Genomic DNA, 25,511 nt, shown 5'->3' with positions numbered 1-25,511 from the left:
AGAGGCTGACGTGAATGCACTCTTCAGGGTATTGAATGCAGACTCTGCCTCAGGAGTCCACACCTTGGCGTTCATACCCTTCTTGGTGAGGTTAGAGATAGGAGATGTCAGTGAAGAGAAGTTTGGGATGAACTGTCTGTAAAAATTGGCAAATCCCAGAAAGCGCTGTATTGCCCTTAAGCCTTGAGGACGTTGCCATTCCAGGACGGACTTTACCTTTTCACGATCCATCTTGAGATCTCTATTCGAGATGATGTAGCCCAGGAAGGGTAGAGCATCTCTCTCAAATACGCACTTCTCCAATTTGGCGTACAGATAATTCTCCCTTAACCGCAGCAAGGCTTGACGGAATGTCTTCGATGAGTCATAGGATCTGGAGAAAAAATCAAGATGTCATCAAGATAGACTACTACACAAACATAGAGGAGGTCACGGAGAATGTCATTAATAAACTCCTGGAAGACCGCAGGAGCATTACACAAGCCGAAGGACATTCCTAGATATTCATAGTGTCCGTCCCGGGTGTTAAATGCTGTCTTCCATTCGTCACCCTGGCGAATCCGGATTAGGTTGTAAGCCCCCCGCAGGTCTAACTTGGAAAAAATCTTAGAACCACGTATACAGTCAAATAATTCTGAGATCAATGGCAATGGATACTTATTTTTCACCGTGATCTGGTTGAGACCCCGGTAGTCTATACAGGGACGAAGAGAACCATTCTTCTTTTTGACGAAGAGGAACCCGGCTCCTGCCGGGGAGGACGACTTGCGTATGAAACCCCGCTCCAAGTTCTCTCTAACATAGGCGGGCATAGACAGAGTCTCTGGTGAGAAATAGGATATACCCTACCACGGGGAAGGGAAGCACCAGGAACCAGCTCGATAGGACATTCATACGCCTGATGTGGGGGCAGTGTCTCTGCCTCTTTCTTGCTGAAGACGTCTGCAAATGAAGCAAAATGACTAGGCAATCCTGTCAGTGACGGAGGCAGAGGAGGCTGAGCTAAACAAATCTGTCCCAGGCAACGATTGTGACACTCGGGACCCCACTGGAGAACCTCTCCAGAGTTCCAGTCCAGGACTGGGGCATGAAATCGGAGCCAAGGCAGACCCAGCAACACAGGATCAACAGCTCTGGGTAGGACATAGAACAACAGCAGTTTGGAATGGAGGGCCCCTACTTGGAACCTCAGTGGTTTGGTCATAGCAATAACTGGGTCTGGCAGGGGTAGACCATCCACTAAAGCAATTGTCAACGGGCTCTCCATAGGGGTGGTAGGCAATTGAAGAAGGTCCTCCAGGTCTCTACGGATGAAATTAGCAGCGGATCCAGAGTCCAGATATGCAGAGACCTGATGCGTTTTCTCGCCGGACACTATGGTCACTGGTATGGACAATTTGGACGGAAGTCCTTTTTTTTACCCAGGGTTGTCACTCCTAGCAACACTAGGCTTTGGAGCTTTTGGGGGCACAGGCGCACAAGATGGCCACCAAGGCCGCTATAGAGACAAAGTCCCGAAGTGCGTCTGCGTGGTCTCTCCTGGGTGGATAGCTTACCCCGGTCCATCATCATGGACTCCTCAGGAGGATCGACATCTGAGGACAGCAGGGGTTGCTGCAAAGTAGGTACCAGACTAGGAGGGTCTCTCTCCCAACGAACCTCTTGGAGGCGTTCTCGGATCCGCATATCAATCCGGGTGGACAGAAGGATGAGGTCATACAGGGTAGATGGCAATTCTCGGGCGGCAAGTTCGTCCTTAATTTTAGGAGACAGTCCAGACCAGAATGCAGCTACCAGGGCCTCATTGTTCCATAACAGTTCTCCCGCCAGGGTGCGCAAGTGGATGACGTACTCACTCACGGAGGTGTCTCCTTGGCGTAGTTTAATCAAGGCAGCCGCTGCAGATGAGAGCTGTCCAGGCTCCTCAAACACTGTTCCAAAAGTCCGGAGAGAGGCTTGGAAGTCACAGGTCTCTGGTCCTTGTCTCTCCAAGATAGGGTTCGCCCATGCAAGAGCCTTGCCAGTGAGGAGAGAGATGATGAAAGCGACCCTTGCACCGTCAGATGAAAATGTCCTAGAATACAGGCTGAAATGGATCTGGCACTGGTTCAAAAATCCACGACAGGTACCTGCGTCTCCATCATAGCAGTCCGGAAGAGGCAAAGAAAAACGTGGGTCGACACTGCCAGGAGGTGTAGTCTGAGGATCAACACTGCCAGGAGGTGTAGTAGGAGGAACGGCAACTCTTGCCTCCTGCTGACGTACGAGAATGTTCAAAGCCTGGAGGAGTTGGTCCTGTCGAGACTGGAGGTCCAGCAAATCCACCCGCATCTCCTGTGACGTTGTCATGGTCTTGGATCGACCAGCGGGTCCATGGCCTGAGCTTACTCTCACGCAGGGTCTGTGGACCCACTGGGCTGTACCGTCTTGGCGGTAAGGCAGCTGGCCAACAGGACGCAGGTCAAAGTCTATAGTTTGTATAGGCTACCTGTGGCAGCTCGGACAGTAGCAAGGCAGGCTTGGCAGGAACGAGGCAGCAGGTGGACGTCAGGCGTGGAGAAGCAGGACGGGCGTGGAATACAGCACAGCAAGACTACAGCTCAGCACAGCACTAGATCAGGATACAAGTATAGGATACAGGAACAAGAACACTGGGAGCAGAAAACACTAGGGGGCCATATGCAAGACAGACTAGGAAAACACAACAAAGCTCAGGCATAGAACTAGGGGGCTGGACCCCTCTTATAGTGCAGAGTACTCACGGGTCAAAGTTCAAGAACGAGGTCCGGTGCACGCGCTGCCCCTTTAAGAGCGGGCACGAGCCTGAGGAGGAATTCTGGAGCCAGTGTTTTGCCGACTCATGGCTGCGGCTGTCAGGGGGAGAACGGAGCTGACAGCCCGCAGCCATGGACATGACAATAGCAGAGCAGGAAGATACCTCCCTGTTCTGCTATAGCGGCGGCGCTGGACATGGGAGGCCCGTCCTGACGGGCTGCACGGGCGCCCTCATGCCTGGTGTCTCTGCTAGCAGCTGCCGTCGCTGCTACTTCAGTAGCGACGCCACTGAGTAAAGAAGAACACGGGCGGAAAGGTGGCTGCCCGAGCCGCCGGGCCCGGGTGCTTCTGGAACAAGCATGGGAAGGGAGCCAGCGCAGCGCCCCCTTCCACCTGCTGGAGTGATGCGCCCTGTGCAATGGCACAGGTCGCACACCCCTATGGCCGGCCCTGGCCTATCCTCAGGATAGGCCATCAATAGCTGATAGGTCAGCATCCGACTTCCGGGACCCCGGTCGATCAGCTGTTGTGAAGGGGCCGCACTGCTCATACGAGAGCTGCTTCCCCTTCATTTCTTCTTGCTCACTGTGAATGTTCGACGCGCTTTTAGCGGCGATTCACAGGTATTGCAGGCTTTTCTCCCTCTGAAGTCAAAACTGCTGATCGGCGGGGGTCACGAGATTCGGACCCTGACCCATCAATTTATATTGGCTGAAAAACCCCATTAATGAATCTGAGTTAGGCACCAAATATATTTGCTTGAGAGATGAATTCAAAATTTAAAATAAAAATAAATTAAAAAATTACATTTTTGGGGAGGTTTTTCTAATTTTAATGTGACTGTCAGTGGGATTATAGGGATTTTCCTATCATAGACATTTCTGTTATATCCACAGGATGTGCAATAAATGACCCAAACCCTACCAGGCAAGGTAGCCAGTGGGCGCATATTACTGGAAAATGAATGAGTGCGATTCAAGTCTATGAGAGTTACAGAAACAACTGAGCATGCATGGCCACATCTTAATTTATTCTCCACCTGGATGCATTTGTTATAGTAATGATGTGTTTCTATTGTACTCCATGTGCTAAAAGGGTCATTAAAAGTTCAGCTTAATTAGCCCAGACAAAAACTAAGTAGTAAAATCCAGTTTTGACTGGTTTATAAAGGAGGGGGCATAGGACCACTCTTTGCTCCTTTTGAGAGACACATCTGGGTGTATCCCACTAGTAATATATGCATGCTTTCTTATCTTTTAAGTTGTTATTCCATACTACAATTGGTCAAAGTCCCTGTATGGCAATGCTGTTATTACTCAGTAGTCTGTGCTATCTGATTGCAGATTCAAACTACCACTTCCAATGGCCACACTGTCTATATGAGATACCTAAAATAGCAGCTGCAGTCCGCATTTGCAAAGGACTTAGATTTAACAGGACACATTGAATTTAAAACAAGAAAAGCCCCCACCCCCACCATGTTTCACCACCGCAGTGGCGTCCTCAGGGGAAAATGGGGCTAATTAGCTGATTTGAAGTGGTAGTTTGACTCTGCACTCAGATAGCACAGACTACTGAGTAATAACAGCATTGCCATACAGGGACTTTCAGTTCACATTGCGCTTTTAATTTTCACTTGTATGCTTTATAGTCATTGATATATAATGTTACAGGTTTAATACTATAAGCATTCAATAGGTACCTGGGAAACAAGGGCTAATTAATCTACTTGCCTTTAGAAATATTGATGTGTTTTGCTTGTGTCAAATGATGTTCTAATATGCACTCCCATTTTGCTATACAATAAAAGAAGGGGGCTGAGGGAATGTCCTTACAGACTCCACATCAGACCAATTACTTTGTGTCTTTGTCTGCTCTCCGACAGCTGTAGTCCATTACAAGTAGGAACACAGGGTGAACTGATTTGATAGCATTTGTCTATCACCTAACCTTTGGACTACTCTAACATTTTGGTGCCGAAACCCGGGAGACATCCCTTTCCAGCACAGACGGCCAGTGGCTAGGGGGAGACAGCCAGAGTAATAAAAACTGCGGGAAGAGCCTTAGTTTCTTACCCCTTTACTCCGCCTGTGCTCTGTTCTGTCTAGTGCTGTCTGCCTTGGGGATCTGTCTCCTATGAAGTAAGCACACACTTGTGTATTGTTACATTTTGTGACAAACTAGGAACTTTGCCCTCCTTGCAAGCTTTTGAGAGGATAAGAAACTTCTAGAACAAGGGAGGCTAGGGAGTCAGAGACTCCAACAACCCTAGCGTAGATTTTAGGATTCAGGGAATCCAGGTGAGGCCAGGGGATCAGCGATCCAAACATAAGTGTGAGATACGTGTGATGTTGTTCAGATAGCACTAGTTTTTCTCAGGTGCTCGGAATAGGGTCCCAGCCTTGTTGAAGATAGAAAGACTTGTATTCGCACACTCTTGGAATGTTAACGTAAATTAATGTAGATCTTTTACAATTTTTTCGTAATACCAGTGGCTACATGTGCAACGTTTTGGTTGTGAGATCTTCGTCAGGCGCCACTAAGAGCGGTAAGACGCCATTACAGATTCAGCCATATTGCTAAACCAGTCCCCAGTACGGCTCAGTGCCCGACGAAGGTCTCACGACCGAAACGTTGCACATGTAGCCAATGGCATTATGAAAAAATTGAAAAAACAAAAACAAAATTAATTTACGTTAACATTCCAAGAGTGTGCCGAATACAATTCTATTTACACCGTGTTCCAAATTATTATGCACATTGGATTTAAGTGTCATAAACATTTAATTATTAGTTTTTCAATTAAACTCATGGATGGTATTGTGTCTTAGGGCTCTTTGGATCATTGTAATTAGAGATGAGCGAACTTATGAAAAGTTCGGTTCGGCTAGTTCGCCGAATTTCACGAAAAAGTTTGATTCGGACCGAACTAGTTCTGACCGAACCTGTAATTTCCGTGCGCCGAGCATGGTACTGTCCAGGGTGCTGAAAGTGTTAATGGGCTGCACTAACTCTTTCAGCAACCTTGACAGTACCATGCTCGGCGCGCAGAAAATACAATTTTAATGTAATAAAAAAATAAAAAAAATACGTTCATACTTACAATCCTCCTGTCCGGCCTCCAGCGATGACGTTTCATCCATGTCGCCGCTCGCTGCAGCCAATCACAGGCTGTAGTAGCGATCACGCACGTCACGTGACCGGCCCTGCAGCCAATCACAGGCTGCCGTGGCCTCTGCAGCCAATCACAGGCTGCCGCGGCCTCTGCAGCCAATCACAGGCTGCCGCGGCCTCTGCTGCCAATCACACGCTCCTCTCCTGAAATACTCTGTGCTGCATTAAACTCTGTGGACAGATCAGGATCCTGTTTCTTTTAAATGCTGCTGGGGAACCCGCTCGATCCACTATATAAGGCTGCGCTACAGTGCATTTAAAAGAAACAGGATCCTGACCTGTCCACAGAGTTTAAGGCAGCACAGAGTATTTCAGGAGAGGAGCGTGCGGATCTTGTACGGGGTTGTGATTTGCAGAGTTCACAGCAGCACAGAATATTTCAGAAAGGAGCGTGCAGATTCAGTGCTGCTGTGAACTCTGCTCTTACCATTACGTAGCTCTCAGTCTGTTACCTCTCCTCCACTCCTCTCCTCAATAACACCTTCACATGATTGGCAAGTCACCACCCCGCACAAGATCCGCACGCTCATCTCCTGAAATACTCTGTGCTGCTGTGAACTCTGCTCTTACCATTACGTGGTGACTTGCCTCTGCAGCCAATCACAGGCTGCCGCGTCAGAAGGCCGGACTGGAGGAAGAAGAGGGACTCGTCACCAAGACAACGACCGTGTACGTATGAAATGCTTTTTATTTTATTTTTAATCAGCAGCCTCTTTTCTCTATCAGTGATTGATAAAGACAAGTGGCTGCCGATTTGTATAATATTTTTGACCGGGTTCAGTCAAAACGTGTTTGGCCGAACCCGGTGAAGTTCGGATTCGCTGCGAACCAAACTTTTCCCGATGTTCGGACCGAAACCGGATTCGGTTGTCCCGGTTCGCTCATCTCTAATTGTAATCAATCTCAGACACCTGTGATAATTAGTTTGCCAGGTGTGCCCAATCAAAGGAAAACTACTTAAGAAGGACGTTCCACATTATTAAGCAGGCCACAGGTTTCAAGCAATATGGGAAAGAAAAAGGATCTCTCTGCTGCCGAAAAGCGTGAAATAGTGCAATACCTTGGACAAGGTATGAAAACATTGGATATTTCAAGAAAACTTAAGCGTGATCATCATACTGTGAAAAGATTTGTGGCTGATTCAGAGCACAGACGTGTTTGTTCAGATAAAGGCATAATGAGTAAGGTTTCTGCCAGACAAATTAATAGGATTAGGAGAGCAGCTGCTAAAATGCCATTGCAAAGCAGCAAACAGGTATTTGAAGCCGCTGGTGCCTCTGGAGTCCCGCGAACCTCAAGGTGTAGGATCCTCCAGAGGTTTGCAAGTGTGCATAAAGCTATTATTTGGCCACCCCTAAACAATGCTCACAAGCAGAAACGGTTGCAGTGGGCTCAGAAATACATGAAGACTCATTTTCAAACCGTGTTGTTTACTAATGAGTGCCGTGCAACCCTGGATGGTCCAGATGGATGGAGTAGTGGATGGTTGGTGAATGGCCACCATGTCCCAACAAGGCTGCGACGTCAGCAAGGAGGTGGCGGAGTCACGTTTTGGGCGTGAATCATGGGGAGAAAGCTGGTAGGCCCCTTTAGGGTCCCTGACGGTGTGAAAATAACCTCTGCAAAGTACGTAGAGTTTATGACTGACCACTTTCTTCCGTGGTACAAAAAGAAGAACCGTGCCTTCCGTAGCAAAATTATCTTAATGCATGACAATGCACCATCTCATGCTGCAAAGAATACCTCTGTGCCATTGGCTGCTATGGGCATAAAAAGAGAGAAACTCATGGTGTGGCCCCCATTTTCCCCTGACCTCAACCCTATTGAGAACCTTTGGAGCATCCTCAAGCAAAATATCTATGAGGGTGGGAGGCAGTTCACATCAAAACAGAAGCTCTGGGAGGTTATTCTGACATCCTGCAAAGGTATTCAAGCAGAAACTGTCCAAATACTCACAAATTCAACGGATGCAGGAATTGTGAAGGTGATATCAAAGAAGGGGTCCTATGTTAACATGTAACTTGGCCTGTTAAGGTTTTTTTTTGATTGTAAGAGCTTTTGATTTCTGTAAATATTACCTTCTGATGCTGCAAATTCAACAAATTACCATTTTAGTTCTTTTTACGACCTTTAAAATGTTTTGATCTCTGTTGTGCATAATAATTTGAAACAGTGCATTTTGAGTTTTTTACTTCTAAAAAAAAATCTGTTATCATTAGGAGATTTGTTCAATAAAATTTGCATTATACTCCAACGGTTGATGGCTTGAAGATTATACTGACTGTCATTTGCATCGACTATTTAGGAAAATCAGCGAAAAATAACATTTGCATAATAATTTGGAATGCGGTGTATAAGTGGGAGATACACTTAAAGGGGTTGTCCAGGAATACATTTTATTTATATTTTGACTTAAAGGGGTTGTCCGAGATACCATCATATTTTCAAAAACCCCTTTAATGCATGTAATTTATAAATGTAAATACATTTGTAATATACTTACATTTTCCAAAGTGGCCCTGTTTCCAGATCCTGCCGTGGGGAGCTTGACTGGTGACGTCACTCTCTGCACTGGCTCTGCCGCTTTGTTGATCTTGAATTCTTTGCTGGGTATACGACACATCACTTGTGTCGTGGTGTATCGCGGCCCCTGCTGTTATCTCGAGAACAGCAGGGACCGCGAGAACCGCAGTGACAGCGCATGCGCGTTACGTTCAGTGAAGCAGAACAAGTCGATATACACCACGTGACAAGTGATGTGTCGTATACCCGGCAAAGAATTCAAGATCAACAAAGCGGCAGAGCCAGTGCAGAGAGTGACGTCACCAGTCAAGTTCCCCACTGCAGGATCTGGAAACGGGGCCACTTTGGAAAATGTAAGTATATTACAAATGTATTTACATTTATAAATTACATGCATTAAAGGGGTTTTTGAAAATATATTGGTATCTCGGACAACCCCTTTAATGTGACATATATAATTAACATTCTAATATAATGTATGTTTATATGTGACAGCATTACTGTGTTTTGACTTGCAGTCATGTGATCGCACCCAGAGTAAACTTTTCACTTCCTCTGACTTCCCGTGCCTTTGCTCAGCCAGCACTTCCGGCTGAGCAGCGGCAGGGCGCGTCATCAAGTAGGTTTACAGGCATTGGGCTAGGCGGATGTTTCATGAGCTCTTCAGAGTTCTGTCTCTGGTCCCACTGCCTGTAAACGTAGATGATGAAGTGCCGCGCCTCTGCATAGCCGGAAGTTCTGGCTGAGCAAAGACATGAAAATTCATCTCTCATAGTACACGCCCCCTCCTCCTTCTACCTGCTAATGTAGAAGGAGGAGGGGGCGGCGTTCAAGTTATGCTTCAATCCCGCACGCCCCGATGGTTACATATATAAAGTGATTACTTGGGTTAGATAAATACAGGGATGATGGGGGTTATATAAATACAGGGATGATGGGCTTATATGCGGGCATGATGGGGGTCATCATTCCTATATATAGCCCCCACCATCCCACCATCCCTGTATATAACCCCCATCATCCCTGTCAGGGCCGCCATCAGGGGGTTATTAGGGGTACTACTGTAGGGGGCCCGGCCAAACTTAAATGAAAGGGGGGCCCGGCAACTGCCGCGACTTGCCTTTGGTAGGCCCTGCAATCAATGGGAGTAAGTCGCGGAAAAAAGAAAAAGCAGCACGTCCTTTCTTGCCGCAGTTCCGCCTCTGACCTCCCATCGAAATCAATGGGAGGCAGAAAATGCATTTTTCCCTGTGTTTTTTGTCTGCTGTCTTCAATCGCCGCGGGCAAAAAACGCGGCAAGATAGTGTGGTCAAAATCTGCCTCAAAATTCGGTGCGCGGTTCCAGGCGGTCGCGGGTGCGCATTCGCGGGAGTTTGCGGGTGCGCGCGATCGGTCGCACGGGCGGCAGTGTTTGACGGCCCCCATGACGACCCCCATGCTACCCAGGGCCGCCATCAGGGGGGGTATTATGGGTACTTATGTGAGAGGCCCGGCCAAACCTAATTGAAAGGGGGGCCCGCAGCTCACGACATTCTTTTGGTGAAAAAAACGGGCCCCATTGCAGGGGCCTGTTTTTTTTCTACCAAAGGCAAGTCGCGGCAGTTGCCAGGCCCCCCTTTCAATTAGGTTTTCCCGGGCCTCTCACATCAGTACCCATAATACCGCCCCTGATGGCGGCCCTGGGTAGCATGATATAGTGCTGGACGGAGTACCGTTAACAGGCGGTGCCACGGTAGGGGGGCCCAGAAAATTTAGCTGTAGGGGGCCCTGAAATTCCTGATCCCTGTATATAACACTCATCATCCCTGTATATAACCCCCATCACATCCCTGTGTATTACCCCATCATTCCTGTATATAACCCCATCATACCTGTGTATAACCCCCATCATCCCTGTGCATAACTCCATCATCCCTGTGTATTACCATCAACATCCCTGTGTATTACCCCCAACATCCCTGTAAATAACCCCATAATCCCTATAAATAACCCCCATCATCCCTGTGTATCACCTCATCATTCCTGTATATAACCGCCATCATCCCTGTATATAACCTCCATAATCCCTGTAGAGGATGATGGGGGTAATACACAGTGATGATGGGGGTTTTATACCGGGATGTTAGGGTCATATTCAGGAATTTTGTGGGTAATACACAGGGATGATGACGGTTATACACAGGGATGATGTCGATTATACACAGGGATGATGGGGGTTATACGCAGGGATGATGGGGGTTATATACAGAGATGATGGTGGTTATACACAGGGATGATGGCGGTTATATATAGTGATAATGGGGGTTATATACAGGGATGATGAGGTAATACACAGGGATGATGGAGGTTATATACAGGGATGATGGAGTTATATTGTCCCTGTGTATTACCCCATCATCCCTGTATTTAACCCCCATCATCCCTATATATAACCCCCATCATCCCTTTGTGATTAATAGTGGGTGTGTGTGACCTTGCAAGGAGCTGGGTGACTGTAATTAGAGCAGAATATGACCTGTGAACATAGAGGGGCGTGGCAGTATACAAATAGCTGAGATGCTTTGGAGGAAGGGGGGATGTAAGCTGTCTCCTCAGATGCAGCAAGGGATCATGGATATGGGGGGTTACAAGACAGGAAACAGACAGGAACAAATGCAAGGGATGTAAACAAACAGAAAGAGCAGCAGTGACAATTGAGATCAAACAGAAACTGGATAGAAAGTATGTAGGGGATTTTAGGGAAGGCAAACCAAGGCTGGGGACACTTTTTAGAAAATATGTTTTCCCTGGCCAATCCCTTTAAATGTATGATAGGGGTTTTAAACTAGAAGCATTACTGTGAATTGATGGTGCCCAGGAAGGCAAGGAACAAGAGGATGCTGATAAAACAGCATTAGAGATGGTAGGGGCGAGGTACGGGAAAGTGTGCATTAACCCCTTCAGGACTGAGCCTGTTTTGGCCTTCAGGACGAAGCCGATTTTTCAAATCGGACATGTGTCACTTTATGTGGTAATACCTCCGGAATGCTTTTGCCTATCCAAGTGATTCTGAGATTGTTTTCTCGTGACATATTGTACTTTATGTTAGGGAAAAAATTTGTTCGATAAATTCAATATTTATTTGTAAAAAACACCAAGATTTAGAAAAAATTAGCAAAAATGTGTATTTTTCTAAATTTAAATGCATCTACTTGTAATACCACACAAAATACTTACTATTTTATATTTCCCATATGTCTACTTTATGTTTGCATCGTTTTTTTAATTTTTTTTAATTTTTCTAGGACGTTACAAGGCTTACAACTTTAGCAGGAATTTCTCATATTTTCAAGAAAATTTCAAAAGCCTATTTTTTCAGGGACCAGTTCAGTTCTGAAGTGGCTTTGAGGGCCTTATATATTAGAAAGTCCCCATAAATCACCCCATTTTGAAAACTGCACCCCTCAAAGTATTCAAAACAGCATTCAGAAAGTGTTTTAACCCTTTAGGCGTTTCACAGGAATTAAAGCAAAGTAGAGGTGAAATTTACAAATTTGATTTTTTTTTTCGAAAATTCATTTGTAATACATTTTTTCTGTACCACAGAAGGTTTTACCAGAGAAACGCAACTCAATATTTATTACCCAGATTCTGCAGTTTTTAGAAATATCCCACATGTGGTCCTAGTGCGGTAATGGACTTAAACACCGGCCTCAGAAGCAAAGGAGCACCTAGTGGATTTTGGGGCCTCCTTTTTTTAGAATCTATTTTAGGTACCATGTCAGGTTTGAATAGGTCTTGTGGTACCAAAACAGTAAAGACCCCCCAAAAGTGACCCCATTTTGGAAACTATACCCCTCAAGGAATTTATTTATGGTTATAGTTAGCATTTTGAACCCACAGTTTTTTTGCTAAATTTATTTGAATTAGTATGTGAAGACGAAAAACTACTTTTTTTGTGAAAAAATGTAAAAATGTTAAATATTTACAAGGAATAAAGTAGAAAAAACACCCCAACATATGTAAAGCAATTTCTTACGATTATAGCAATACCCCACATGTGGTAATAAACTGCTGTTTGGACCCACAGCAGGCCTCAGAAGGGAAGGAGCACCATTTGGATTTTGGATTTCTGATTTTGCTGGAATAGTTTTCAGTGCCGTGTCACGTTTGCAATGCACTGGAGGGATGAAAACCATGGAAACCCCCCAATAGTGACCCCATTTTGGAAACTACACCCCTCAAGGAATTTTTCTAGGGGTAAAGTTAGCATTTTGACCCCACAGTTGTTTTGCTGAAGTCATTGGAAATAGTCTGTAAAGGTAAAAATCGACTTTTTTTCTGTAAGAACTTAGAAATGTTTATTTTTTACAAGGAATAAAGGAGAAAAAGCACCCCAACATTTGTAAAAAAAATTCTCCTGATTACGTAAATACCTCATATTTGGTAATAAACTGCTGTTTGGACCCACACTGGGGCTTAGAAGGGAAGGAGCGCTATTTTGCTTTTGGAGCTCAAATTTAGCTGGAATAGTTTTTGGGTGTCATGTCGAATTTGCAAAGCCCCTGAGGTACTAAAACAGTGGAAATCTCCCAAAAGTAACCCCATTTGGGAAACTACACCACTTAAGGAATCTATCTAGGTGTATAATGAGCATATAGGCCCCACACGTCTTTTGCAGAATTTATTAGAATTAGGCCGTGAATATTAATATCAACATTATTTCCACTAAAATGTTGAATTTTTTCAATTTCACAAAGGATAAAGGAGAAAATGCACCCCAACATTTGTAAAGCAATTTCTCCCGAGTATGGCAATACCCCACATGTGGTCATAAATGTCTTTTCATTAGAAAATAAATTAACCCTTCCGGACTGATCCATGTTTTGCTTTTTCTTTTTCGTTTTTCCTCCCCACTTTCCGAGAGCCACAACGTCTTTATTTTTCCGTCAATAGAGAGGTGTGGGGGCTTATTTTTTGCGGGACGAGCTGTAGTTTTTATTGGTACCATTTTCTGGTACATAAGACTTTTTCAGCACTTTTTATTACATTTTTTGGTAGAGCGAAGGTGACCAAAAAACTGCGATTTTGCCATTTAAAATTCTTTATTTTTCACGGCGTTCACCGTGCGAGTTCAATGATGGTATATTGTAATAGCTTGGACTTTTACGGACGCAGCAATACCAATTTTGTGTGTTTTTTTTATTTTTTTACATTACTTTAGAGAAAAAATATGAAAAGGGTTTCTTTTTGGACTTTAAATATTTATTTAATTTTTTCCACTAATAATAACTATTTACTTTTGTTTTTACATATTTTATTAGTCCCCCTGGGAGACTTGAACCAGCAATCATTAGATCACTGGTAGAATACACTGCAATACTGATGTATTGCAGTATATTGTGATTTTTACATGCTCCTGTAACAGCGCGATCGCTGTTTCTGTCCGTTAGTCCAGGTATCCGCTGTAATACACAGCTGACACCCGCAGCATATGGCGCGGACTCAGCGCGTGAGACGCTCCATATATCACCCCCCACACCACGACATGCTATTAAGTCATGGTGCGCGAAGGGTTTAATGCGCAGCCGATGGTGGAAAGTGAAAATTAAAATTTTCCACTGATGTGCCATTTTAGTGCACTATATGTTGTGCCCAGTTTGTGCCACAAATACCACAAATAAAATATTAACCGGGTTCTCCTGGGTATGGCGATGCCATATCGGTGGACGTAAATGGCTGTTTGGGCAGACTGTAGGGCTCAGAAGGGAGGGACGCTATTTGGCTTTTTGAGCGCAGATTTTGCTTGTAGAAGCTCTGGCGTTTTGCTGGTATTTCAGTTTATAATGTGGGGGCAAATGTAGGTTGGGCAGAGTACATCAGGGGCATAATAAGAGGGTATAATAATGGGGTAAATAAATAATAATCCACAGATATGTGGCCAGTGTTGCACTTATATTATAAATGGCGCCCGATCTTATCCGCTTTTGGAACGCTCTGCATATTTTGCATCGCCATATTCTGGGAGCCGGAACTTTTTTTATTTTTTCACCACCGGAGCTGTGTGAGGGCTTATTTGTTACGGGACAATCTGTAATTTTCATTGGTACCATTTTGGGGTACATGCGATTTTGTTGATCACTTTTTATTCCATTTTTCGGCAAGCAAGGTGACCAAAAACCATCAATTCTGACAATGATTTTTATTTATTTTTTACAGCGTTCACCCTGGGCTATAAATGACCGTTATATTTTATTCTGCGGGTCGGTACGATTACGGCGATCCCATATGTATATAGGTTTTTTTATGTTTTGCAGCGTTTGCGCAATAAAATAACTTATTTAGAAAATAATTTATTTTCTGTGTCACCGTATACTGAGAGCCGTAACTTTTTTATTTTTCAGTCAAAAAAGCTGTGTAAGGGCTTGTTTATTGCGGGACAGGTTGTAGTTTGTATCGGTACAATTTTGTCGTACATGCGACTTTTTGATCACTTTTTATTGTATATTTTGTGAGGGGTGGTGACCAAAAAATAGTGATTCTCGCTTTGTTTTTCATTTATTTTTTTTGCGGTGTTCACCGTGCGGGGAAAATAATATTATAGTTTTATAGTTGGGGTCGTTACGAACGCGGTGATACCAAATATGTGTACTTTTTTTTTACGTGTTCATTTTTTTTCCTATAATAAAAGACTTATTATAGGAAAAAAAGCAGTTCATGTTTATATCACTTAGAACTTTTATTTTTACACTTTTTTTAAAACATTTTTATTCTTTTTTTTACTTTTTTCACTTGTCCCACTAGGGGACACTTAGACTTGCAGCTCTAATCGCTGCTGGAATACATTACACTACACACGGAGGGAGTGCCCCCTTGTTTTTGAGGGGGTTTTACATGGAACAGGATTTCACCATATTTTTTGTATGTGCCATTCATATATTTATATAAATTAATCATGTCCCTCCTTAGTCGTCTTTTTTCAAGGCTAAATAGGTTTAACTCTTTTAATCTTTCCTCATAACTTAGTTTCTCCATGCCCCTTATTAGCTTCGTTGCTCTTCTTAACTCCAGGGCATCCTTTCTATGAACTGGAGCCCAGAACTGAACTGCATATTCTAGATGAAGCCTCACTAATGCTTTGTAAAGTGGTAATATTATAGCCCTGTCCCACAAGTCCATGCTTCTTTTAATACATGACAATACCTTGCTGGCCTTTGAAGCAGCTGATTGACATCGCATGCATTGCATTTAATTTATGATTTACAAGTACACCCAGATCCTTCTCAATTAGTGACTCCCCCAGTGTAGCTCCCCCTAGGACAAATGATGCATGCAGGTTGTTGGTACCCAGATGCATAACTTTATATTTATCTATATTAAAGGGAACCTGTCACCAGCATTCCACCTATTGAACTTTACTTATCCCTCACTGGCCGCTGCTATAAAAAGTTCATTGCTGTTATCCCCTCTCCTAAACTCCTCCTTCAACTGTAAATAACGGTCTGCAAACATTTTGCACCTTTTACCGTAATAATCCGGTGTCCCTTTGTGCGCACACACCATTAGAGGACATCAATGCACAAGTGCAGGATTTTGTGGGCTGGGGGAAGGCGAGGAGAGGTCAATCAAAAGTAAGGAGGCCGGTAAACTTGGAAAGACTTGAGGAATGAAGTTATGACTCTTTTCAAACGAAGATTTGATTCTTTTCAAACGAAGATATGACTCTTTTATGCTCATTTGCATACGGTGTGGGAACACTAAAAAACTGAATACTAAAGCTACAGAGCCGACTAAGAAGACAATTATAGGTTATATAGAATGATTTTTCACCCACTATCAACAGTATTGCTGGTTTAATAGGTGAAATGTGGGTCACAGGGTCCCTTTAAAGATAAAAACACGGGGAAAGATATACACAAAAAACACAAAAAAGGCCATACTTATAAAAGGACACAGACAGGTCTGAAACGCTGATGAAGGAGAGTGAACAGGTGCATTAAATAATAATAGCCGCTCCCACTAGCCTGGAGGGGAGTGGAGTGTGGTGCATGGGATGTGTAGTAAAAAATAAATGAAATGTGTATAATGTGCAAGTAGTAATAATATGTGTGAAATATAGGGGGCAGTACTGAGTATAGTGCATAAATGAAAAAAGATGAATTGTGAATAATGGGCAAGTGGTGAATAACATGTGTAAAATATAGGGGGCAGTACTGAGTATAGTGCATAAGGGTCAGGAGTGTGAGTGATACATGAAGTGTGGGTGCAAGTGTGTGAAACATGGAGATATGATGTGTAAGTCATGAGGTGCAGCGTATATAGCCAGGTAGCAGCCTATTTGTAAAGCCATGATAATACATAGAGCGGGCTGCCCTGCTTGCTATGCCAAACAACAACACACCTTGCTCTCCCAGCATTGAAGACCAGGCTGCATCCCAAAAGAAGTATACAGAGTAGGAATCATTGACCACAACTCTCTGGATACGGTCATTGAGCCAATTCTCAATCCAATTACACACTATACTTTCTAAACCTATAGTCCTTAATTTACCCATTAGACGTCTATGAGGGACACGGTCAAATGCCTTTGCAAAGTCCAGAATTACTATATCCACAGCGGCCCCTCTGTCTAGGCTTCTGCTCACTTCTTCATAAAAACAACTCAGGTATGTTTGACAACTACTGTCCTTCGTAAAACCGTGCTGGCTGTCACTTATAATAAAAAATTTTTTGTCACATAATCCTGTATATAGTCCCTCAATAACCCCTCAAACGTTTTTGATGATGAAGAATAATACAGCTAGGCACATTGCAGTGAGTAATGTGAAATATAACGAGACGTATGATGTAGACATGTATATAGTGTGTGCCGGAGGAGGAGTCTAAGGAGCTGCTGGTGCAAATGAGAATGGACTGACAAATGTGGGAAATCTCTTCCCAATGCTAGGAAAAAAAGAAAAAACAACTAAGTTAGCTGTGTAAAGCCAGGTTTTGGAACTATAAATGTAGTGGAGTCTTGGTTTCTTTCAACATTTTGTCTTGCTGAAACTTGTAGTTCTACAAAAATAGGTCCAAGAGGAGGGGGTGGTGAGAGGCAGCTGATTAGAGTACGTGGGAGTGTTAGGGTATGTTCACACGCAGTGGTTTCAGACGTAATTCGGGCCGTTTACGCCTCGAATTACACCTGAAAAAACGGCACCATTACGCCTCCAAACATCTGCCCATTGCTCGCAATGGGATTTACGGTGTTCTGTTCCCACGAGGGGAAAATACGGCGCGTAAAAAGACGCCATGTCAAAAGAAGTGCAGGTCATTTCTTGGGACGTTTTTGGAGCAGTTTTTCATTGACTCCATTGAAAAACAGCTCCAATAACGGACGTAAAATACGCCGTGAAAAACGCGAGTTGCTACAAAAACATCTGAAAATCAGGAGCTGTTTTCGCTTGAAAACAGCTCCGTATTTTTAGAAGTTTTTGAGTTTGCGTGTGAACATACCCTTAGAAGGAATGTGAAATGTCCTTGGAAGACACAATTGTGTGTTATCTCTACACACTACTGTTCCAAGTACCATTCTCAGTAACACACTATACTGAGTTGTCCTCAACCAGGATCTCATCATCATCATGGTCCCACACGCCTATAGTGAAATACCACAACGAGTTCAGACCCACTATTTGTCTGCATAAAAGATAGACTACAAATGTGGACTGCTGGAAATATAGCGCTAGGGATGAGGTGTCTTCACCAGTGGTGGCGCTAGACTAAACTCACTAAGTATGAAGTCTCACTACTTGCATTTTTACATCGTCAAACGTTGTAGTGTTTTGAACACAACTACATTGCTTCCGCTGGGCCCCAGAGGATGGGTGGTAGAGTAGGAAAATACAAAGAGAAAATACAGATATTGAAAATTCTGACCCTCCCAATGATTGCTTAACCTGTTCCCGCACCACGACGTACTATTGCGTCGTGGTGGGGGAGGTGATGTTTGGAGCAGGCTCATGAACTGAGCCCGCTTCGTACGGGGCGGGTGTCAGCTGTGTTTTAGAGCTGACACCCGGGAATAACGGCCAGGAACAGCGATCATCAGCGCTGTTCCTGGCTGTTTAACCCCTTAGATTGCTGCAATCAAGCATGATCGCAGCATCTAAGACGTTACAACCAGGGAAGGGGGGGCACCCAACTCTGTCAGCTCACCGGCCCCCCTGCAAAGCGATCTTGGGGTGCCAATAGTTGTCATGGTAGCCCTGGGGCATAATGAAGGCCTCCAGGGCTGCCTTTCTTCATCTCCTGTTAAAATGACAATATACCGCAATACATTAGTATTGCAGAGTATTGTACCAGCGATCATTATGGTCCCATGTGTGATCCTGTCTCATGGGCCCTGTATCTAAGCCTACCACATGGTAGGCTTAGATACATGGCCCATGTGGGATCCTGTCTGATGGGCCCTGTATCTAAGCCTACCACATGGTAGGCTTACATACAAGGCCCCAGCATATAGTAATCTTATACTGTATAAGATTACTGTCAGCTGGGGCCCTGTATCTAAGCCTACCATGCGGTAGGCTTAGATACAGGGCCCATCAGACAGGATCCCACATGGGCCATATATCTAAGCCTACCATTTCATAGGCTTAGAAACAGGGCCGCAGCAGACAGTAGTCTTATAAAGTATAAGCTTACTGTCTGCTGCGGCCCTGTATCTAAGCCTACTATGTCTAATAATACCACAAAGATAGAAGGAATTGGATCCAGCGCTAATTTTGATAAAATGGAAACTGTTTCCAAGTTTTATTTGGTCTTTGTTTAAAAAGGATCCATAGATTGGAATCCTGGTGTCCAAGAAGGGATATCAATCAAAAAAAGGGGGAGCCTATGCGTTTCAGACGTCTCGTGCGTCCTTAGTCATGGCTGTTGTTGGTTTAAACTGAGAGGCCCTGTTGGTTTATATGTTCCGTAAGACAGCTGTGCTTTGATTGCGTTCCAGGTCACGTGGGGTCCCTGGAACACAAACAGGAAGTAGTGAGCTTCACGTTGGCCGTGTTTTGCTAGGGATGTGCCTTTCATCGTGGTAGGTAAGATTGCGAAAATTCATGATCTCTTGTGTAACTTTTCTTCTGTCAGAAGGAAAGATTTATTTGTATTGTATATTTTTGTTAGTTTGTTCTATATTTACACTTGTCTTAGAGTTTTCGTTATGTTTCAGGTCACATGGGACCTTGAAACCGCAACCAGGAGATGAAGGAGTTTGCATCTGCCGTATTGACCCGCAGTTAGACGACATGTCTTGCCGTGATTGGTGAGTAAAAAATGAGAGAACAGCAAAAATTGTACTTCTTAAATGTCTTTTTTCTTATACAAAAATTGTTTTTGATTTTATTTGTACTGTATTTATTTCTGTTTAGGCTGTTCGTGAATTGCAGCACATGTCTTAGTACATTTTTGATTATAATTCATATTATGTTATTTTGGGCAATCCGTTATTTATTTTGGATTAAAAGTCTGGAGTGAAAAAAGATTGTGAAAAGGGAAGGAAAAGGGGGAAAATGACTAAAAATATATATATTTTTTTTTTACATGTCAAAAAGCAAATATTATGCATGTAAATAATGGATTAAAATATTGAAACGACTTGGAGAGGCTGATTCTATGTGAATACCTTTTCTTTTGTATTTATCATATAGAAATTGTTGTTTTAATTTTATTTTTAAGAAGAAAGTATATAGTATATAGTACGTAGTATGTCAGTTGTTCAAATGTGGCTATTTTAATACTGGAACATTAGTTCCTTTTTCAGGTTGAGACCATCAGGGACTCGTGTTTTGTGTCTGTAGATCCAATATGCTTCCCTTAAATGAGTCTTGTGTTTTATATCGCCTCCTCTTTTTGCTAAGTGATTTTTTTCTATTGCGTAGCATTGTAGAGTTTTTGCTGCTCTGTTATGGTGGTGGATGAAGTGTTTTGCCGCATTTGAAGTATTAATGATATTCGGGTTTCTCACATAGCTAAGGTGTTCTAGAATTCTGGTCTTAAATTTTCGGTTGGTGCATCCTACATATTTTAAATGACATTCTGTACATTCTATTATGTATATGACAGATTCGGTGTTACAGTTTATATAGTTGTGTATTGAAAACGTGTCTGAGTCAGTAGAGTTACAGAACGTTTTTGTAGAGTAGGCGTAAGAGCATACTTTGCAGGGATGTTGACCGCATTTATAGAACCCTTTGCTTTCTAACCATGGTGTTTTGATTTCATTTGATGTAAATAAAGATGGAGACAGGAGACTGCCTAGGGAAGGCGCTTTTCTGGCTACTACTGTACATCCTCCTTTGAGAATGGATCGTAGGCTATCGTCTTCCATGAGGATGGGTAAATATCTGTTCACCATTTGTTTAATTTCTAAAAATTGGTTGCTTTGTTGGAGAACTAGCGTTGGTTGGTTAAGGTCAGATTGGTTGGTTTTATTTGATTGTTCGAGTAAATAGGCTCTAGGTATCTTGGCAGTGATGTCTTGCGCTCTGATAAGTGACCAATTTGGATAGCCTCTATTTTTAAGCCTTGTTTTGATTTGTTTTTGTTCTATGGTGTATTGTTTATGTGAGCTACAGTTCCTTTTAGCTCGATACATTTCGCCGACGGGAATCGCCATAATTGTTTTTTTTTGAGTGATTGCTTTTGGCATGTAAAATGGTATTTGCAGATGTGGGTTTACGGTGTGTTTGTGTTGTTATGACTTTCTCTTCCACTCCGTTTAATTCTAGATCCAAGAATATAATTTTTGATTTGTCAAAACTGTATGTAAATTTTAGATTATATAGATTTTGGTTCAAGTATTCTGCAAAAATGGGGATGGCGTTGGTATCTCCTTTCCATATGAGTAGAAGATCATCAATGTATCTTCCGTACCACTCTATATGGTCACTGAATGGGTTGTTGCAAGAAAAAATGTACAGTTCCTCCCACCATGCCATAACTAAGTTTGCTACTGAGGGAGAAAATTTTGCTCCCATGGAAACACCTTTTAACTGCAGATAGTATTTTCCATCGAACTGGAAATAGTTATGTGTCATTAGAAACATGAGCACATCTAAAATATAGATTTGGAAATCTCCACTGTAGGTGCTGTGTGTGGACACACCGTAAACCCACATCTGCAAATACCATTTTACATGCCAAAAGCAATCACTCAAAAAAAACAATTATGGCGATTCCCGTCGGCGAAATGTATCGAGCTAAAAGGAACTGTAGCTCACATAAACAATACACCATAGAACAAAAACAAATCAAAACAAGGCTTAAAAATAGAGGCTATCCAAATTGGTCACTTAACAGAGCGCAGGACATCACTGCCAAGATACCTAGAGCCTATTTACTCGAACAATCAAATAAAACCAACCAATCTGACCTTAACCAACCAACGCTAGTTCTCCAACAAAGCAACCAATTTTTAGAAATTAAACAAATGGTGAACAGATATTTACCCATCCTCATGGAAGACGATAGCCTACGATCCATTCTCAAAGGAGTATGTAGAGTAGTAGCCAGAAAAGCGCCTTCCCTAGGCAGTCTCCTGTCTCCATCTTTATTTACATCAAATGAAATCAAAACAACATGGTTAGAAAGCAAAGGGTTCTATAAATGCGGACAACATCCCTGCAAAGTATGCTCTTACGCCTACCCTACAAAAACGTTCTGTAACTCTACTGACTCAGACACGTTTTCAATACACAACTATATAAACTGTAACACCGAATCTGTCATATACATAATAGAATGTACAGAATGTCATTTAAAATATGTAGGATGCACCAACCGAAAATTTAAGACCAGAATTCTAGAACACCTTAGCTATGTGAGAAACCCGAATATCATTAATACTTCAAATGTGGCAAAACACTTCATCCACCACCATAACAGAGCAACAAAAACTACAATACTACGCAATAGAAAAAAATCACTTATCAAAAAGAGGAGGCGATATAAAACACAAGACTCATTTAAGGGAAGCATATTGGATCTACAGACTCAAAACACGAGTCCCTGATGGTCTCAACCTGAAAAAGGAATTAATGTTCCAGTATTAACCCCTTCCCTCTTTAGCCACTTTTGACCTTACTGACAGAGCCTCATTTTTCAAATCTGACATGTTTCACTTTATGTGGTAATAACGTTGAAATGCTTTCACCTATCCGGGCGATTCTGAGATTGTTTTCTCGTGACACATTGGACTTTAAGATAGTGGTAAAATTTGGTCGATACATTCAGTATTTAATTGTGAAAAACACGAAAATATAGTGAAAAATTGCAAAAGTTAGCATTTTTCTCAATTTAAATGTATCTGCTTGTAAGACAGGCAGTAATACCACACAAAATTGTTGCTAATTAACATCCCCCATATGTCTACTTTAGATTGGCATCGTTTTTTGAACATCCTTTTATTTTTCTATGACCTCACAAGGCTTAGAACTTTAGCAGCAATTTTTCACATTTTCAAGAAAATTTCAAAAGACTATTTTAACAGGGGCCAGTTCAGTTGTGAAGTGGTTTTGAGGGCCTTATATATTAGAAACCCCCAAAAAGTCACCCCATTTTAAAAACTTCACCCCTCAAAGTATTCAAAACAGCATTTAGAAAATGTCTTAACCCTTTACACATTTCACAGGAATTAAAGCAAAGTAGAGGTGAAATTTACAAATTTCATATTTTTTAGCAGAAATAAATTTTTAATACAATTTTTTTTATAACACAGAAGCTTTTACCAGAGGAATGCAACTCAATATTTGTTGCCCAGTTTCTGCAGTTTTAGGAAATATCCCACATGTGGCCGTAGCGTGCTACTGGACTGAAGCACCGGCCTCAGAAGCAAAGGAACACCTAGTGGATTTTGGGGCCTTATTTTTGTTAGAATATATTTTAGGCACCATGTAAGGTTTGAAGGGCTCTTGCGGTGTCAAAACAGTGAAAATCCCCCAAAAGTGACCCCATCTGGGAAACTAGACACCTCAAGGAAATTATCTAGGGGTGTAGTGAGCATTTTGACCGCACAGGTTTTTTACAGAAATTATTGGAAGTAGGCCGTGAAAATTAAAATCAACATTTATTCAAAGAAAATGTAGGTTTAGCGATTTTTTTTCTCATTTCCACAAGGACTAAAGGAGAAAAAGCATCGCAAAATTTGTAAAGCAATTTCTCCCGAGTAAAACACTACCCCACATGTGGTAATAAATGGATATTTGGACACACGGCAGGGCTTAGAAGGGAAAGAGCGCCGTTTGGCTTTTGGAGCTCAAATTTAGCAGGAATGGTTTGAGAGGCCATGTCACATTTACAAAGCCCCTGAGGGGACAAAACAGTGGAAACCCCCCACAAGTGACCCCATTTCGGAAACTACACCCATTGAGGAAATTATCTAGGGGTATAGTGAGCGTTTTGACCCCACAGGTTTTTTGCATAAATTATTGGAAGTAGGCTGTGAAAATGATAATCTAAATTTTTTCAAAGAAAATGTAGGTTTAGCTAATTTATTCTCATTTCCACAAGGACTGAAGGAGAAAAAGCACCGTAAAATTTGTAAAGCAATTTCTCCCGAGTAAAACAATACCCCACATGTGGTAATAAACGGTTGTTTGGACACACGGCAGGGCTTAGAAGGGAAAGAGCGCCATTTGGCTTTTGGAGTCCACATTTAGCAGGAATGGTTTGCGGAGGCCATGTCACATTTACGAAGCCCCTGAGGGGACAAAACAGTGGAAACCCCCCACAAGTGACCCCATTTTGGAGACTACACCCATTGAGGAAATTATCTAGGGGTATAGTGAGCGATTTGACCCCACAGTTTTTTTGCAGAAAATATTGGAAGTAGGCCCTGAAAATAATAATCTACATTTTTTCAAAAAAAATCTAGGTTTAGCTAATTTTTTCTCATTTCCAGAAGGACTGAAGGAGAAAAAGCACCACAAAATTTGTAAAGCAATTTCTCCCGAGTAAAACAATACCCCACATGTGGTAATAAACGGCTGTTTGGACACACGGCAGGGCTTAGAAGGGAAACAGCACTATTTGGCTTTTTGAGATCACATTTAGCAGGAATGGTTTGCGGAGGCCATGTCACATTTGCAAAGCCCCTGAGGGGACAAAACAATGAAAATGCCCAAAAAGGGACTCCATTTAGGAAACTACACCTCTTGAGGAATTCATCTAGGGGTGTAGTAAGCATTTTGACCCCACAGACGTTTCATAGAATTTATTAGAATTAGGCAGTGAAAATAAAAACAGTCCTTTTTCTTCAATAAGACGTAGCTTTAGCGCAAATTTTTTCATTTTCTCAACAAATAAAGGAAAAAAACAACCCAAAATTTGTAAAGCAATTTCTCCCGAGTACGGCAATACCCCATATGTGGTCATAAACTGCTGTTTGGGCAAACGGCAAGGCTCAGAAGGAAAGGACCGCCATTTGGAGTGCAGATGTTGCTGGATTGGTTTCTGGGCGCCTGTGGGCCCAAAACAGTGGAAACTCCCCAGAAGTGACCCCATTTTGGAAACGACACCCCTCAATGCATTTACCAAGGGGTGTAGTAAGCATTTTAACCCTGCAGGTGTTTTGTAGAAATTAGTGTTCACTCGATGTTGCAGAGTGAAAATGGGATTTTCTTCCATAGATATGCCAATATGTGGTGCCCGGCTTGTGCCACCATAACAAGACAGCCCTCTAATTATTATGCGGTGTTTCCCGGTTTTAGAAACACCCTACATGTGGCCCTAATCTTTTGCCTGGACATATGACAGGGCTCAGGAGTGAAGAGTACCATGCGGAGTGGAGGCCTAATTTGGCGATTTACAAAGTATTGGTTCACAACTGCAGAGGCTCAGATGTGAAATAATAAAAAGAAACCCCTGAGAAGTGACCCCATTATGGAAACTGCACCCCTCAAGGCATTTATTAAGAGGTGTAGTGAAGATTTTCACCCAACAGGTCTTTTCCATAAATGAATGCACTGCGGATGGTGCAAATTAAAAATTTATATTTTTCCCTAGATATGCCATTCAGTGGCAAA

Source organism: Rhinoderma darwinii, chromosome 5 (assembly GCF_050947455.1).
Source record: "Rhinoderma darwinii isolate aRhiDar2 chromosome 5, aRhiDar2.hap1, whole genome shotgun sequence".
NCBI classification, from domain to species: domain Eukaryota; kingdom Metazoa; phylum Chordata; class Amphibia; order Anura; family Rhinodermatidae; genus Rhinoderma; species Rhinoderma darwinii.
The sequence above is the reverse complement of the archived record's forward strand: the minus strand, read 5'-3'. Positions refer to the sequence as shown.